We start from the raw sequence: 16,400 nt of genomic DNA, 5'->3' as shown, positions 1-16,400 counted from the left end.
AATAGACTGACCTCATTTTCAGAAGTCATTTTACAAAACTACTTTGCATTACATGACTACAGTGTCCAAACGAGGAAAAAAGTAACCCCTCTTTACGATAAGTCTTTCGATTATATTAGAAGAAGTAAATAACAGTGAATTATTTCGTAACAGAGTTTTTCTGCCACTGGCTCAGTTTTAATTGATTGTGGAGTCGTAATTGTTAAGCTCAAAACAGTGGCAAAATTCTCTTGACTACAAAAGTTGAAGTATTGCCGACTACGTCAAAGCGTTTCCAGATACAGATAGTCTCCGGAATCATTAGGTTGTGTGTATTGTAACATGATCTTTCCTTGTGTCACAGTTTAGTTTTGTGAGAGGAAGCCGGAGTGGAGGTGTGGTTAAGTACGTATGAATAATTGTTAACGTGCTTTATTTGTATTTAATGTAGTTTAAGCAGTAAAACAGAGGGCAAATTTCAAGAAGATATTTATCCCAAGTGGGTGTTTAATGTACTGTCTTTGTAACTGGAGTGTCAGATCTCACATATTCGTGGTCGGAAAGTTTCTAACCTATAATTGCACTATTTTCTTGGCTTCAACTCGCTATCATCTGCTTTAGAGAGTTGTGTTCGACGATTTCATCGTGATAGGCAATAATATTTTGAGCATACAGATATTAAAAAGCCCTCTGTGTTTAAAATCTTCGTAAGCATGTAAACATTACTATTGTAAGTGACAGGTTACGTGTTGTTCGTCTGCTATTCCTAGCGTTATTTAAGAATCAGTGATGAAAATGCACCACCAATGAGTTTTTGCTCAGTTAAGCCATTGTTTTTTATTAATTTGCTGCCATGCGATTTTGCAAACAGTCGATGTGAATATCAGATCGGGACGGTGAAATTAGTTTGTCAAGTGGAAGAAATTGATTTTATTTAGCATATATTTGGTTGGACCGTTGTGTTGGAAAAACAGTATCTTAACTAATATTTAAATGGCTGTGAAGCTGTCCCTTGACACACGGATTCCAAGTTGTCAGAAAGATTGAACTACAGTGTTGTCAATAAACTGTTCCAGGTATTATTTGTATCATTCATGGAAATTATTTACGTTTAGGAACTTGCAGGGTACAAAAACTTTAATCCTACGGGGCAGTTCTTCTATGTTGTCATATCAGCTCACAGTTCAAGATGTTGGTTTTTCATGTTTATAATGTGTAGAGAAAGACTTGTGCACCGGTTCTTGATATGTTTCTTGACAAAGTGTGAACAGGCTGAATCATATAATACAGCAAAATGTGTTTAGAAAGTGTGATTTCTTTGTGGGAATGATATACTGTTTGATATGTCAGTTGTTAAAATGAAACTGCACCCACAAAATATATCAACGCTAGTAGGTCAGGCTGCTGAGCCATAATCCTGTAACTTGTGGAGTATCCAAGGGGGAAGTGTCATTTGTTTGCATGAGAAAATTAACTCACAAATGTTGTCACTAAATTTCAGTACATAGTAAATAACAGCAAACCTTTGCAAAAATAGAATGTATGACAATGCTGTTGTTGAAATTGGTGTTTGTCAGCCTCTTTGGTATGCTTGCTTGTGAAAAAAATTGAAGCACCTCGAATCTGTCTGCAGCTTTTGACGTGTCAACAATGTGTGTCAGGTTAATAAATATATACTAGTTGAAAGTTTGTCATCCTCAATTGACAGAATGCAGTAAAATTTTACAGTTCAGTCTAGTGGCTAGTGTCAGATTCATGGTCATAGCCAAATTCTTGGCAGCACACATACAAACTTGGGATAGTGGGAAATATGAGATTGGATGGAGTTAAGCAATAAGTTTCTGAAACACCGAAACTCAGCAGTCCTAGTAGTAGTTTTGAACATTGGAATTTGATTATTTGCACTGCTAGCGATTAATGTGTGCATTGTTGTTGGAGAGCTTATTAGTGTCATTAGCAAATCATAGCAGTCACTTCGTACAATGACAGCTCGGCCAGCTATATCATTGCAGTTCATACATTGACAAATGGAAAAGTTTATACATACAGCATGCTGAGATTTGGATTAGAGGAACTCCTGCTGTCATTACAACTGAATAAGACAATTCAAATGTGTGTTCCCTTCTGTAAATAACTACCCTGTTGTATTGTCTCAAGAACAATCATTGCCTACGTGCATTTAGACACATTGCAACTAAGGTTGGATTTGTTTCACCCTGAAAGAGGAGGATCAGAATCTTTGCAAGAAGATAGGACCCTACCACATTGTCATTCAACATGTCTTGAAGTATGTAAAGTTACACCTATTACATTGGAAGGTGTAAGTATTACAGTAATTAAAATAAAAGGGAGATGCACAACAATATGTAACTACGTGAAAGGTTGCTAGATGTACTGGGTCAACTGACTCTATCAATACTTGTCAGCTTTGTCATATGACATACTAATTTGGCATGTACATCATACATGTGCAGACAGAAAATTGACATTTCTTTTGTGTGTATATTATGCACCCAGAATGTTCATTGGATTTTAAGAAATAAGAAATTCCTAAGATAACAAATTCATGGAGGTAGGTAGATGACATCAAAAAATGTGAAGAGCAACATGGTTGCTTATAGCTGAAGTCTGTAAAATAGTGTGGAGATTTCTGTAGGGGGGGCCTTTATAAATAAATTTGTTGTGGCATTATTATAAGGCTGCTTTCAATACATAAGGATGATGCGTAATGGTATTCAGACTGTTTATCATCTAATTTTACTATATTATTGAACTTCAACTTCATAACCTAATAGATGGCTTGATGGCAGTGTGATAGTGAAATATTATTGATGTTAACTGCTTTCTCTTTCTTGGCCTCATTCCCAGTTTTGTAACAGCACATGATGGCCAAGTGCCCATCTTGAATATGACAATTAAGGCATTTCTTTTGCACCAATTTGTCTTTACATTGTTGACTTTAAGACTAGGGGTGTCATGGTAGGGTACATCATGGTAGTATATGACTCATTTAGACTTTGACTGTTTTTGTTTAAACCTGTGCTTGTGGGGTACATTCCAGTTTCAAACTTAACCTATACCTTCACAACAGATCAGTGTGTTACCACAGCCTAAATTACCAAAACTAATATAGGGCAAAAAGAAATTGTCGGTGTTCTGTTTGTGCGTGTAGGGAAATTTAGGTATTTTTGGGTGTAGGGTTGTAACTGGGAACCCTAATATTTCCCTTTGCAGTTTGGGGATATTGTTTCTTGGCCATCAGATCTTGAAAGGAGCCAGCAACTTCAGTACCACCATGAGATTTGGTAGTAACAAATGCATTTTTGGTGATGGTTGGATTTTTTGCTATTGTATCTTATTTTGTGATTTGTTGTCTTTAGTAAGGATTTTATTGTCGTAACACAAGTTGAAACTAGTAAGTACAATGAGTAATATCTGTAATGGGCTTTATATGAATATAGGCTATATTAAACAATTGTTCACCTTGTTTCTTAAGCAGATGGTATTTCACACAGAGAATACATTTATGGTAAAACTAGAACTACTCAACTTTACCCTTATGACTCCGTTACATATAACTTGTGTGTGGCATAAGAACTTTATACTTTTTAACAGCATGCTAATTGCGTGTTCACATGTAGTGTTTCAAACAGCTGTGTACAAGTTTTGGAAATACGGAAGCGTCCGATCCCGCCAGTCTGCTTTGACCCATGACGTCACAAATATGGCGGAAACAAAAACAAACACACACACTTTCCACAAGAAGCCTAATGACACTAACGGGACAAGCGCGGGAAATGGGATGTTTTGGGTGGGGGGCAAACTAAATATAAACATATTTAGACGCCTTGTGTAGCTACAACGTGTAAGTGAAGACAGCCATGCATGAATACCCACCCACCTCCCCAGGGGTCGTAACCCCTGCAACCCATAGAAGATAAAGATGCTTCAGTAGCTGATTAGTGTTTTTTGTCTTAAAAAAAAAAAACTCACGGGATAGAACGAACAGATCAGAAAAGTAAATAAAATAAGGTAAAACAGAACTGGAGACAGCCATACTCAAACCAAACTCCGCGCTGTCATGACGTCACACACGACAACACCCTTATGTCACGGGTCAAAGCCGACGCGTGGGATCGGGCGCTTCTGTCGACCCCAAGTTTTTGAAATTTTATCCAAATGCTTAGAGAGGTACAAATTCCCAAGCAATGTTGACATCAGTTGAGTGAGGGCAGTTGATAACAGTAGGAATTTGTTTTTCTGCAGCAGGCCATTACATTCCTTCACTTCTAGTATTTAGGGTGAAAAGGGGAACTTTTAAACAGAGCACTGTCAAGAACAGTAGCAGTGTGTCATCCTAGAGGCTGAAATCTTCATCCATTGGTTTTATATCACTTCATATCTCACACCATATCTTGAAAGAACAGAACTGATTTTTATGCTGCTTGCCATGGCCATCCAACTTATTTAAAACGCTTAGAGGTCGTGAAGATGGCTAGAAAACAAAATGTCATGATTGTTTGCTTTCCACTACACCACCCTCTTACCAAATAACTCAGTTTTTTGGACTTCCATATGCTAGAGCAACAGCAACGCAATATGGCATATTGGGGTTCAAAAAGACTGGTATTTTCAAGTCTTGTGAAGATGAATTTGTACCATCAGCTAAGACAGAAAGAATAATGCCAGATTCCTAGAACACAAATGAGTTGAGTTACTGCTTCTTCTCCACAACCTGGTCTGTCAGCTAATGTGCAGAGACAGTCTGCATTCACTGTATCACCTGACAGTGTGGAGGAAGTTTCTCATTACTAGAAACTGTCATCTACCAAGCGAAGAGGAAAAATGTGCTGTGATCAGTGTCTCTGTACGAAACTTAACTCGATGCAAAAAAGCATCTTCACAACCTGTTGAAAGAAAATTGCGGAAGGACGCCTGATCTAGACCATCAAAATAATGTCAAAATACTCGTGAAGCAAACACGCTCTTCTGAAGGTAGGAATGAATGCCTTATTGTTTATGCAAAGAAATGTATCTATCAGCAAGAAAACCAGATTGTCAGGTAAAGTGTTTAAACTGTAAGATGTAGCCCCATGCGGATTGTACAGCGTGGAATGTAAATGACTTGCATTAGTATCAGTGTGTCCCATGTCTATGGTGGAAAAAGTAACATTGCCCAGTTGTGCCCCACAGAGTACCTGCTTTTACTCCAGGCTATGGGCTATAACTGTACATTCCACAGTTCAAATCTATACTAAATACAATTTAAACAAACAAAAAATAAGTTCATATATGTTCATGCCTTATTTATCTTTTGCAAAAATAAATTTGAAGTTCTAACAATGAAAAGTGCCATTGCTGTTTGGTTTTTCTCGACGATGATGATGATGATGATGATGATGATGATGTGAAAACAATTGTTTCCCCATTAATTTTACTGTTATATGTGTTGACAGAATCATGAAGACATGGGACTTGTATGCAGGAGAGGCAGAATTGTGTTCATATGATCATCCTTAGTTAAATGTAGTGAATTACATGTGGTAAAGGATAAGATATTTCCTTAAGCAAGGCTATGAAAAACATACCTCCACATTGTGCTCAGGCTCTAATGCCCTTGATTTCAATAGGACCATAAACTTTAACTTCTCCCACAGTTCATCTCTGATAAGTCTGTGGAGTGTATCGAGTATGTTTTGGGGAGTATTCACTTGCACTTGATTCTGCTTAAATGGATGACCAATTTATGTTCAGTGTTAGTGAATGGATGCAGTTCTCTAGTGCAGCTGTCCTCAGAGTGGTGGAGCAAGCCCTACCTGGGAAGTCGCAGTGGGTACTAGCTTTTATTGAAAGATTTGTGTGTCATGTTATGTAAGAAAAAGACTGCTGGTGAACAAATTGCTAGCATACAGATTCTCATTTCCTGTACAAAGTTGGTAAGCTCCTCCTTTAATTTGCCACCTTATTTCACCGGAATTGACCATTAGAGCCTGTTGGCAGGAATGCTGAGAAATCGTGAGCAGTATTTCGTCACACAAATCTTGTCACCGATCACCCACAGTGTTAGCTACATGCTAAACATTTAAGAACTACTAATGACAATAAGTGAACATTTTGATCAAGGCCATTAATAAAGACTAAACATTGGTCTTGACTGCAGCTGGAAGAGATCTGAGACACATTGTTTTAAAGGTCCAACTGAGGCTGGCTGTACTCTCTTCTCAAATTCAAGCACACTCACATACAAAATGTGCAAATGTCAGAAAATTTCCAAATTTTAAACCATGTGCATTTTTAGTCTCATTTATTTTCTATTTGTATGGTTAGTCTGAATGTAACGGTTTTTAAATTGGCATTTAAATGTTGTCTATTTTTGTATCATTTGGACATCATAATCTTTCACACATTAAAACATTAGAAGTGGATTAAAAGCAATATAGATGGAAATAACTTGTGAATTACTTTGTAAAAAAACTATGTAGTGAAATAGACATATTTGCTCAGTTACAATACCTGAACACGCAGCTGTGATTATTTACGAACTAGTTGTAATTATTTCCTTACACCTCAAATAATGGATATGTGTGATAATTTTTTAAAGAGATATATTTAGCCCTGATGTGATCAGAGAACACACTGTAATTATTATTATTATTATTGTTATTGTAACTAATAGGTGCAATAATTAGACAGAAAGGTATGGAGATCATGGGCATATTTTTGTGTCAAGTACGAGAAGTGCTGGAAAAAAAAGAGAAGACAGTGGAGAGGGTGGTGGGAGGAGGTGGTAAATAATTTGTTTCAGAAGGGGGGAGGGTGCAGTGGAAAATGTTTGAGAACTCTTGATCTAGTGCACCATCTGGAGTCCCAGCTTCAAATATGTGATGACCTATTGATCTGTGGCATAGTCTGAGGTCAAGCTGAGGCTGAAAGATGACAGTTTGGTTATGAATTGACAAAGTTGTATGAAACACCTAAGTTAATCAAATTTGCAAAGTGATAACAAACACTTCAGTTGATACCAAGTATCAAAGTCTCTCTAAAGAGAGCAGTTAAAAATCAACCAAGCACATAAAACTGTGAAGGTTTGAACTTAAATAGTGGCAACTATTTATTCACAACCAAAACAAAAGAGTTAAATGTTTGCACCTGTTACTATCTTTCAAAGTAGTCACCCGTGTTGCGTAGAACCCGGTGCAAGTGATGTGGAAGGCGTAGTATACCGTTAGCAGAGCCTGTTCTGTTGATGGTGTGAATGGACTTAAGTCTTATTATGGTTTGTTTTTGGAGCATCACCTGCAACCAGCTTTGCAAACCCACCCATCATTTTGCATGACAATGTGCGGGCGCATACAGTGCAAGCTGTGGCAGCTCTGTTTGGTCGATGGGACTGGGACTGGAAAGTACTGTACCACCCACCATACTCCCCGGAATTAAGTCCTTGTGACTTTGATTTGATTCTGAAGATGAAGGAACCACTTCGTGGCATTCTCTTCAGAAATATTCCAGAGAATAGACAGGCAGCAGACCACTCCATTTGCACCATCAACAGAACAGGCTCTGATAATCATATACTACGTCTTCCACATCGCTGGCAACTGGTTCTACACAACGCTGGTGACTACTTTGAAGGACAGTAACAGGTGCAAACGTGTAACTCTTGTGTATTAGTTGTGAATAAATAGTTGCCACTATTTAAGTTCCAACCCTCGTATTTGAGTAGAAAGCAGCTGCCAACACAAGTAATTAAAGAATTATTTGGAAATGTAATTCATTCATGAACAAATACTTCAAAAATTCTTGAGCAGACAATTTTTAGGTTTTGTTGCACAGCCTCCGACTTATCAAGTTGAGATAATGACATAGAAAAAAATTCAAAGAGGAGTTGCACAGTTCTATCACTGGTGTGTCAGTGTGTAGCTGTTATAAATGCTCAAAACATGGAAGTAATTATTGGAAAGACATAGTGATTCACTTAGATGTACTGCTTGGATTAGGAGTGTATTGTCTGGGATGAATTAAGATAATATTAATTCCTTCCACTTACACATGGTATAGCGAGTATGAATCTAGTAACTTAACAGTCAGTTACATGGAAATAATGTGCATCGCAAGGTAGCCTTGTTAGGTCAAGAGATAACTATCAGTTGTACAAAGCCAAATTTGGAATTATGTCAAAGTTGATTGTAGAATATTTGTTTTATCCTTTGAGTCACAATAACTGATTGTATAAGACTGTTTTTAAATTGAAAATAAGTTGTGACATTCCACATTTGTTATGCAAATGTTTCATGGAGCACTGTTATGTTAAAACAGACATTTTTCTTGACAGTTGCTTTATTTTGTTCTTTAATCTTCCATTCTTTCAACACAATGAAAAGTACCTGAAAAATATTAAGAATAACCCTAAGGTTGATATGAGCACTGCAGACTTTACGAAGTGTGGTCCACTTCAGTTGTGTGTGTTGTATTCTCAAACCCCGTGAAATGGCTTATCCATATAGTTATAAAAGGGCACAGAATTTTATGTGAAGCTTGATTTGTATTTATAACTCCCTTTAATGTCAAACTTTTACCTGATAAGCCACAAGTTGATAATGAAGTAGAATTTGTTGGAAAGAAAAAGTGAAAAATCAGCATTGAATTGGGTAATAGTGGTCTGGAAACCACTCTTCACTCACTTTCTGGAACCACTGTCTTCGTAATTCTGTCTAGCCATCTACGTTTTTTGTTGGTTTCCCTTAACTGTGGAATCGTGAGGTGTACGTGACAGAATTTTCTGTGACTATAGAGATGGTAAAGCAACCAAACGTTTACTGACCTGCGACTATGCCTCGGAAGTCTCGCAACATGTGTTCCTCCATCCTTGTCCTGCCATTAATGGTCTTGACAAACATTTAAAAATAAACTACACAACACTGCACACTCACTGAATAATGCTTCTTATTTTATGACCAATATTGTGACATGCAGGAGACTCAATATTTGAACCAGAACAGTAGGCTACATCAGTTAACAAACTTTCACAAAGTTCACTGGAGGCAGACTAACATACCTTTACACGACTCTCAAATAGTAACCACAGTGTGCACAAGTTCATAGTTAGGGTCGTACTGATTCATACATAGTAACTGCACATTATATACATTATTATAGCGAAATACAAACTGACTGAAAATTGCATGATGAAGTATAGACAAAAAACTAGATGATTAAAATTTCACTGGTAAACCGGGACTTGGTAACTTCACATTACCAAGTGAGGTGGCGTAGTGGTTAGTACACTGTACTTCGGGAGGACGATTGTTCAAACCTGCACCCAGCCATCCTGTTTTAGATTTTCCGTGATTTTCCTAAATTGCTTCAGGCAAATGCTGGGATGGTTCCTTTGAAAGGGCACGGCCAATTTCCTTCCCCATGCTTCCCAAATGTGATGGGACTAATGACCTTGCTGTTTGGTCCACTTCCCCAAATAAATGAACCAACCAACCAACCAAGTTGTAAACCTTACATCGTGGGTTGATTGACCAAGGCTTTGCACACGATTATAGATTGTGTAGTATGAAAAATTATAATTTGCTGAAATACAGAGCTACTAAAAGATTGTCAGAATTCGCAAGAAATTCTCAAGAAATTGAAATTTTCTAATTAGAATAATTAACAAACCAAAAAGTTATTTTCATGAAAATTTGCATTTTTGGAAACACAATACTCAGGACTACAAAACTTTGGTACTCAATTTTTGAAATAACTATATTTTAAGAGTAGAAAATTCTAGAACACTTAAGTTTGAAATAGGAAAAAATAACTTTTGAAATATGAAGTTTGAGTAAAAAGTAATATATTTGTTGAAAAAGGAGAACGAGTACTTTCAAACGAGCCCTACCAAATTAGAAGCAAACAACTCTTTGCTTATCAAAAATTTCATCTTCCCATATTTTGCATCTAAATCATGACTGTTTCTTTAAATAAAATATTTCTGGGTGAGCTAAGTATACTATTGTTATCAGAAATCAAGAAAATACTTCACAAAGAATAAAGTCTTGCATCTGCCGGCCTTAATAAGAAATTGGGAGTTTGAGTAATTATTGTGTGGTATATATTATTTACAATACAAGATGAGAAAACTAATAAAATTGTCGAGAGTAGTAGAAGAAAAAGTAAGAGTAGTGTCAACATGCTCTCTTAGAAAGTGTTAAGCAATTGTTGCTGCTATCTGTTTATCTTTTGTTGAACACTGGTTTATTTTGTCCCTATTGTGGGAAGCCTTTACAGGATGTAGAGTTTTGTTCATCTTTAATGCAGGGAAAACGCAGAAATCGTCTGTCTCAAACACAATAAATGAATTGTTTTCCTGCACACACACATGTAGGGACGTCAGAAAGTTAGTTACACAGGCTGTCCCATGCTACGACAGTTGCACAACGTGAGTGGCACATTGTCAAATGAGTATGTATTCAGAATTTCCTGCAGGCATAGTTATGTTGCAGTACGAACAACAGGTGCATCAGTGTGTGGCTGAAATGGTACGACAGATAGAAATTTCTACAAAGTAGAAGTACATGGGGCATTAAGATTCTTATGGGCAAAACATCAAAATTCTCTGCACAGACTCAGTGAAATTCAGATGGTATATGGACCACCCAATGTCATGTCCAGCTAGTGAAATGGTACTAAAAATTTGACCGTAGCCTCACATACGTGTGAGATTGTAACTGGGAAGCCCAGACTTTGTACCATGCTATTTCCATCTTTACAGCAAGCTGAAAGAACACCTGGGAAAGAGATTTTTAAATGGCATTCTCACAGCAGTTCTCAAACGGCTTCATGACCAAGAAGTGTTGATAAATTGAACAATTTGTTGGACATTCAGATCACAGAGACTTCAAAAGGTGTGTTAGATTTATAACTGAAGTTTAGTGCAGCATCCAGTAAGTTAATCGGCCTGGCGTAATAATGAGTAACTTACTTTTTGAAGTCCCATTGCATTTGCTGGCAATATGCAATGGAAAGATGACCTGCTAATTGCTTATGAAGATTTTTCTTGGCAGTTGATTTCTGTGTGTACAATGTGTACTTTAACATAATGGAAAATGTTTAGGCAGACAGCTTATTGTGTACACTACAAATTTTTATGGTATCAGCTCAGTGAATGTCATCTCAGTGTTTAGACATACTGTATCTTCATCTGTTACGACTTAATTAAACTCCAATTACGTGATTCACAAAAAAGTCATAGAAAAAAAGAAATATATCAGCAATAATTGCATTACACTTCAGTTTCACATACTTAAAAAATTGATAGCACATTTTGTGAGAGATGCACAGAAATAATCTGGCTGTATAATCAAACCTGTTGTCTTCATTTGTAGGCACATGTGCTGATCACTTGCTCAGCCCTTGTTCACTTTTTCGTTTTAAATATCCTGGAACACTTAGAAGCCCAAGTCGAGCACAAAGAGGTGAATGCCAAGTGAACTCCCTGGAAAGCCACTCTTCAGCTTAACAAGTCCTTAGCCTCAAAACAAACATGATGCTGTATGTAGGTCTAAACACTGTTGCTGATGTTTCTTTTGTAGACTTGAAAAAAACATACACGTCCATAGAGCTTGAGGGATTGTTGAATATCTGTAGTGAATTTGGGGTGTGCCTGAGGCTGCTGGCCATAATTAGTCACCTTAACACACGCTAAATCCATGGTGACAATCTTAATGTTTGTCACATTCCTTTGTGATCAAAATAGGACTGTGACAAAATTGTGTTATGTCTGTGCTGTTTTCAAGCTGTGATAAAGAGATATCTACCCCAGTAAACAAAACTAATGAAAAAGGGTACATCCTGCTGAGAATAGGAACCAATTTTAAAGGATTCAAAGTAGACTGTCTAGCTTTTGCTGACAAAAACATCCATCCAAACAATGTATAAACTTCTAAGATTCATATCAACACATCAAAGAAAATTACTAAACAAACTGGGTTACAGCCTCTCCCATCCCCACTCCTTCCCCTTTCCCAGGAGCTCATAGTTCTTTTGAGAGTGCATGGTTGGTATACATGACACCCTGAGCTCTTTAGGTGCTACTTCCGATTTCTGTACCACATGCCTAACCCTCTAGCGTTTCTCTCCCAGAGACTGTCAACTCTTCTGTGGATACATCTGTGGTGAGCATTGACCTTGAACCATTGGAGTGCTCCTTCCTTTCATGTGTTGTGATTCTGTTCTCTGACTGCACCTTCTCTCCTCCTCGGTCTGTAGGAGGGCTTCCATGTTGACCCTAAGGTTTCATATTTAAGCTTACTTTCCCACACTTTCTCAATTAACTTAAGTTTGGCCCCCAGAACAGGGTTTGACTGCACCTTTCTTCCCCACAATTTTACAAGAATGCTTGCCATGTGGAGAAATCATCCATTGGGGCACACTCATGGTGTGATTCTGTCTTAAGCAGCTCTTAGAGTAGTTGAATTAGGTGTCTAAAACATGAGAAGGTAGCCAGTCCATTGTCTTGGCGGGGAGGGCATCAGGTACCCATACAGTACTATTGCTGTAATAATGTAGGAAGTGTATTGTTGGTGTCGGAGCAAGCCATGGAGTATGTGGCTCTCAAGTGTGGGGCATAGGAACTCTGAGAAATACCATGCTGGGAAGCCACTGCTGTGGCGAGATGGTGGCCATGGGTTGAGCAGGCTCCAGTTGGAGAGGGTTGCACCATGGCAGATAATCAGAGTGAAGAGGATCGAGCTTTTATACACCACATGCCCTTAACAAACTTGCCGGACAGAATGAATCTGTTCAGTGCTTAAAGGTTTTTCCTTTCATGGCCACACCACAGGAAGAAAGAAAATTCAAAAGAAATGGTGGACAGTACTGTCCTCAGTGCCTAGTTAATACCCAAGCTAATGTAGAGTTCTTTTTGAGTACAAAATGATGGTTTTTCATTGAACATGTTGAACAACAATTTGAGAAAGTATCATCCATTAGCAGAGTGAGAAGTGGCTGCATCCTTATTAAAACAGTGGCACATACTCTTCACAGGCATTGCTCTCCTGCAAGAAGCTACATGACGTCCCTGTCATCACCACCTCATCATGAACCAGGCTGTTATTTTTCTTAAAGATCTCGTTTTACAGGTAAATGAAGATCTGCATGCAAAAACGGGATGCCTGTTTTGTTTGCTGTAACCAATGGAGGCCAAAGGACACTGCTGTATTCTGCAGCTTTCATTTTGGCTGTAATATGTTACCTGAAAAGGTCAGAGTATTGATCTACAGCTTTGATATAAAACTGTACTTCCCATATTCCTCACTTCCCACTGTCCTCCTCATGTTGTCCTACATGTTTGCATTTTGGCCATGCTGCACCTATATCTACTTATCTGTAGACTGCAGACGGCCTAGTGTCAGCACAGTAATGTGTCCAACCACCAATACGTATCATCTGTGGAGAGCAACATTCCCTTTGTTCTTTGAATTGTCCAATGTTAAAGAAAGGAAAAAGATACAGGAATGAAAAACCTTTCACTGCCTTTTGCATTCTGAGGCACACAAAACCTAGTAACTCCTATACTCAGTTCAAATGACCACAAACATTGCAAACACAGTAACTAAGCTCCCGTTAGTAACGAAAGTGAAGTTACCTGCTTTTCCTTCGTGTCAGACCTTGGTGGCAACCTGAGTCCAACTGTATGTGGTAGGGACAGGATCCCCTTTCCCTCTGTTCCTCCTCCACCCACATTTGGAACCCCCCTCCCTACTGGAAAATATTGCTGCTCATCTGGCATACCACAGTGAAGGGTCACATTCCTCTGGATCTTGAGAGCAACATTCCCTTTGTTCTTTGGATTGTCCAATGTTAAAGAAAGGAAAAAGATACAGGAATGAAAAACCTTTCACTGACTTTTGCATTCTGAGGCACACAAAACCTAGTAGAGCTGCCTTGTGGTCTATCAGCCACTGCTTAGTAGAAACAGGTCTATAGATTGCAAGACAACTCATTCATCCTTTCTCCCTGACACACAGCCTCTAACCTCTAGACAGTTAAAACTTTACAAGGTGAATCAAGATAAAAAGAAGAAAGAAGACGCAAAAGAACAAAGATGGTGGAGGACCTGATGGTCTCAGCTGCACTGGACTGACCCAGTCTGTGGTTTTTCAGCAACCATTCATGAAATTGCTTCTTCTGAATCACCCTCACCAATGTTTGCTTCCACTTCAGATGTTCTTCCAGGAAGTCAGAGTTTTAATCTATATCCAGCCTGCAGTTGTAATTTGGTTTCTGAACAGATGCTGATTTCTTTTGTAATGCCCTCACTCCCAACAGATTTGTTTGCCACAGCCCACAAGCAAATTTGTCGGTTGTATAAAGCTGACCACATGCTGCAAAATTATGGCACTGGATACACAAATTAAAAAATTGTGAATATGCTTTGCCCAAATTAAAAGTTACAAATTTAAAAAAAAAATTATCAAACTCTCTAATGTCCAGTTGTTTCATAAAATTGCAAATGATTTGATCACTGCAAAGGCAGCAACAATAAATATTATTTTCCACGCACTCATGACTTATTTTATAGTTCACAAGTCTGTCAGCACTTCTTGAGTGTTTCTACTCTAATCTGAAGAAAGACACACTGCAGAAAAGATATGAAACCAGGTAAAGGATGTTATCAAACCAAACTCCGAACAGGCCTCGGAAGGCCCAACAGTAAACCATACCGACCGACCGGTGTGCAATTCTTTCAATAGGCTTCACTGAACGTATGGTGGAGGGGCACGTGGTCAGCACACGGCTCTCCCGGCTGCGGTCAGCTTACGTGACCGGAGCCACTACTCAATCAAGTAGCTCCTCAATTGCCCTCACAAGGGCTGAGTGCACCCCGCCTGCCGACAGCGCTCGGCAGACCACCCGGACGGAGGCTGTCATCACACAATACGAAATTTAAAATCACTGCCATAACGGACAATGCTTCAAAGTTGAAATTAGCTGCCATATGTCTCATGCTTTGCACATTCTTCACAACTCGTTGTGCAATATGCGAGGTAGAAAAGTGTTGAGCTGTCCCATTCCTCAAAGGGAGTCGATATGCATTCAGCAAACTTTGTGAAATACAAGGAAATTACAAGCAGAACAAGCACCGCCCAATTACTGCTTAACAGGTGGGAATTCATCAGTTCTGGAGGTGTTTGATGATACCATCAGTCAGCCCCAAGGAAGCCACGAGCCAGCATATGCAACGATTGTCCAACTAGGCAAGTATTTATGAGAGTCATATTTCTGCAGAAGTAGTGATTTCTTACACTTGCATGAATCCAGATAATTGCTATTTCCAACAGTTCACCAGTTGTTCCTGAATTGATTACGAATCCCAGCTACGTTGATGCTCCTTGATCGCAGATTTTCAAAAGGACAAATGTGCACAGAAACAATGAAGTCACTTAGAGATAAATTGGACAAATCTTGTTTATGAATCATAAAATTTCCTTTCTCTTACACACATGTTGATTGTAAACAGTTATAGATAATTTTATGGGACAGAAAATTGTCAAATGTTTTGTAGTTCTTATACTCAGAAATTCGTTGCATTATTTTTAATTTTTACCGCAAGTGAAGCGTAGGACTTGTTGGAAATTTTAAAACTACGAGGGGCTTAGCGGAAAGTTATTAATCCTCTGTTCTTCCTAAGCAGGTTACAATGATGGAAAAATAAAAATACAGTCACGTTGAATTAAAAAGAAAAGGTACTTTCCAGAGAAACAGTGACGAGTAATGGAAAAAGTGTTACTGCCTTCCAGTGAGTGAGTGGTTATGATCCGCTATCAGGAAAGGAATGGTTTTGTCCATCTGTTTCTGACATAACAGGAGATTTAATTTCTTTTATTTCCGTCAATGAGGGTAAATTTTTTTATCCTTGGATTACAGGTTTCGGTTAGCAGTGACTATCCAATCTGAGGCAAAACATGGGAAATGAAGCACATCTACTGGACAGATTACACAGTAAAATGCCACAACAAAAAAATACTTTAATGGGTGTGGAAACGTGCTTAAAATGTGACGAGGCATACCTGTTTTATAACACGTCCTATATAATAAAGCCATAATGGCAACGTCATAAAACCAGCTTGGTATCTTCGAACATATTTAAAATATGGCGTAAACTAGGCCACAGTGCGGGCGGAGTCATATTGTCAATAGCGCTACTGTTCATAAACTGCAGTACAGTAGCCACATGTTTGTGCTTCACATATACGTCAACTATAAAACTGCATAGAACACAATAAATAGTGTCTATAGTGGGAATGCCAAATGTGTAAGTTATTACAGTGATAAAATGTAACAACTAAAACAGGAATAAAGTTTAATTTAAAATTGTTGGAAGGAAATGGTCAAGTGATGATATGATAAGACGCTATTGTGGTCATTTTAAA

At 38.2% G+C, this 16,400-nt stretch overlaps 1 protein-coding gene across 1 annotated transcript in view; it reads left to right on the top strand.

Annotated features, from left to right (window-relative positions):
* Positions 1 to 216: 216 nt before the first annotated feature.
* LOC126470279 (DCN1-like protein 4) overlaps positions 217 to 16,400 on the top strand; it is a 147,082-nt gene continuing 130,898 nt past the window's right edge. Inside the window, exon 1 of the mRNA XM_050098028.1 lies at positions 217 to 384. The gene's annotated coding sequence lies outside the window, so the exon portion shown is untranslated. The remainder of the gene's footprint in view (positions 385 to 16,400) is intronic.

Source organism: Schistocerca serialis, chromosome 3 (assembly GCF_023864345.2).
Source record: "Schistocerca serialis cubense isolate TAMUIC-IGC-003099 chromosome 3, iqSchSeri2.2, whole genome shotgun sequence".
Classification (NCBI taxonomy): Eukaryota; Metazoa; Arthropoda; class Insecta; order Orthoptera; family Acrididae; genus Schistocerca; species Schistocerca serialis.
The sequence above is the reverse complement of the archived record's forward strand: the minus strand, read 5'-3'. Positions and strand labels throughout refer to the sequence as shown.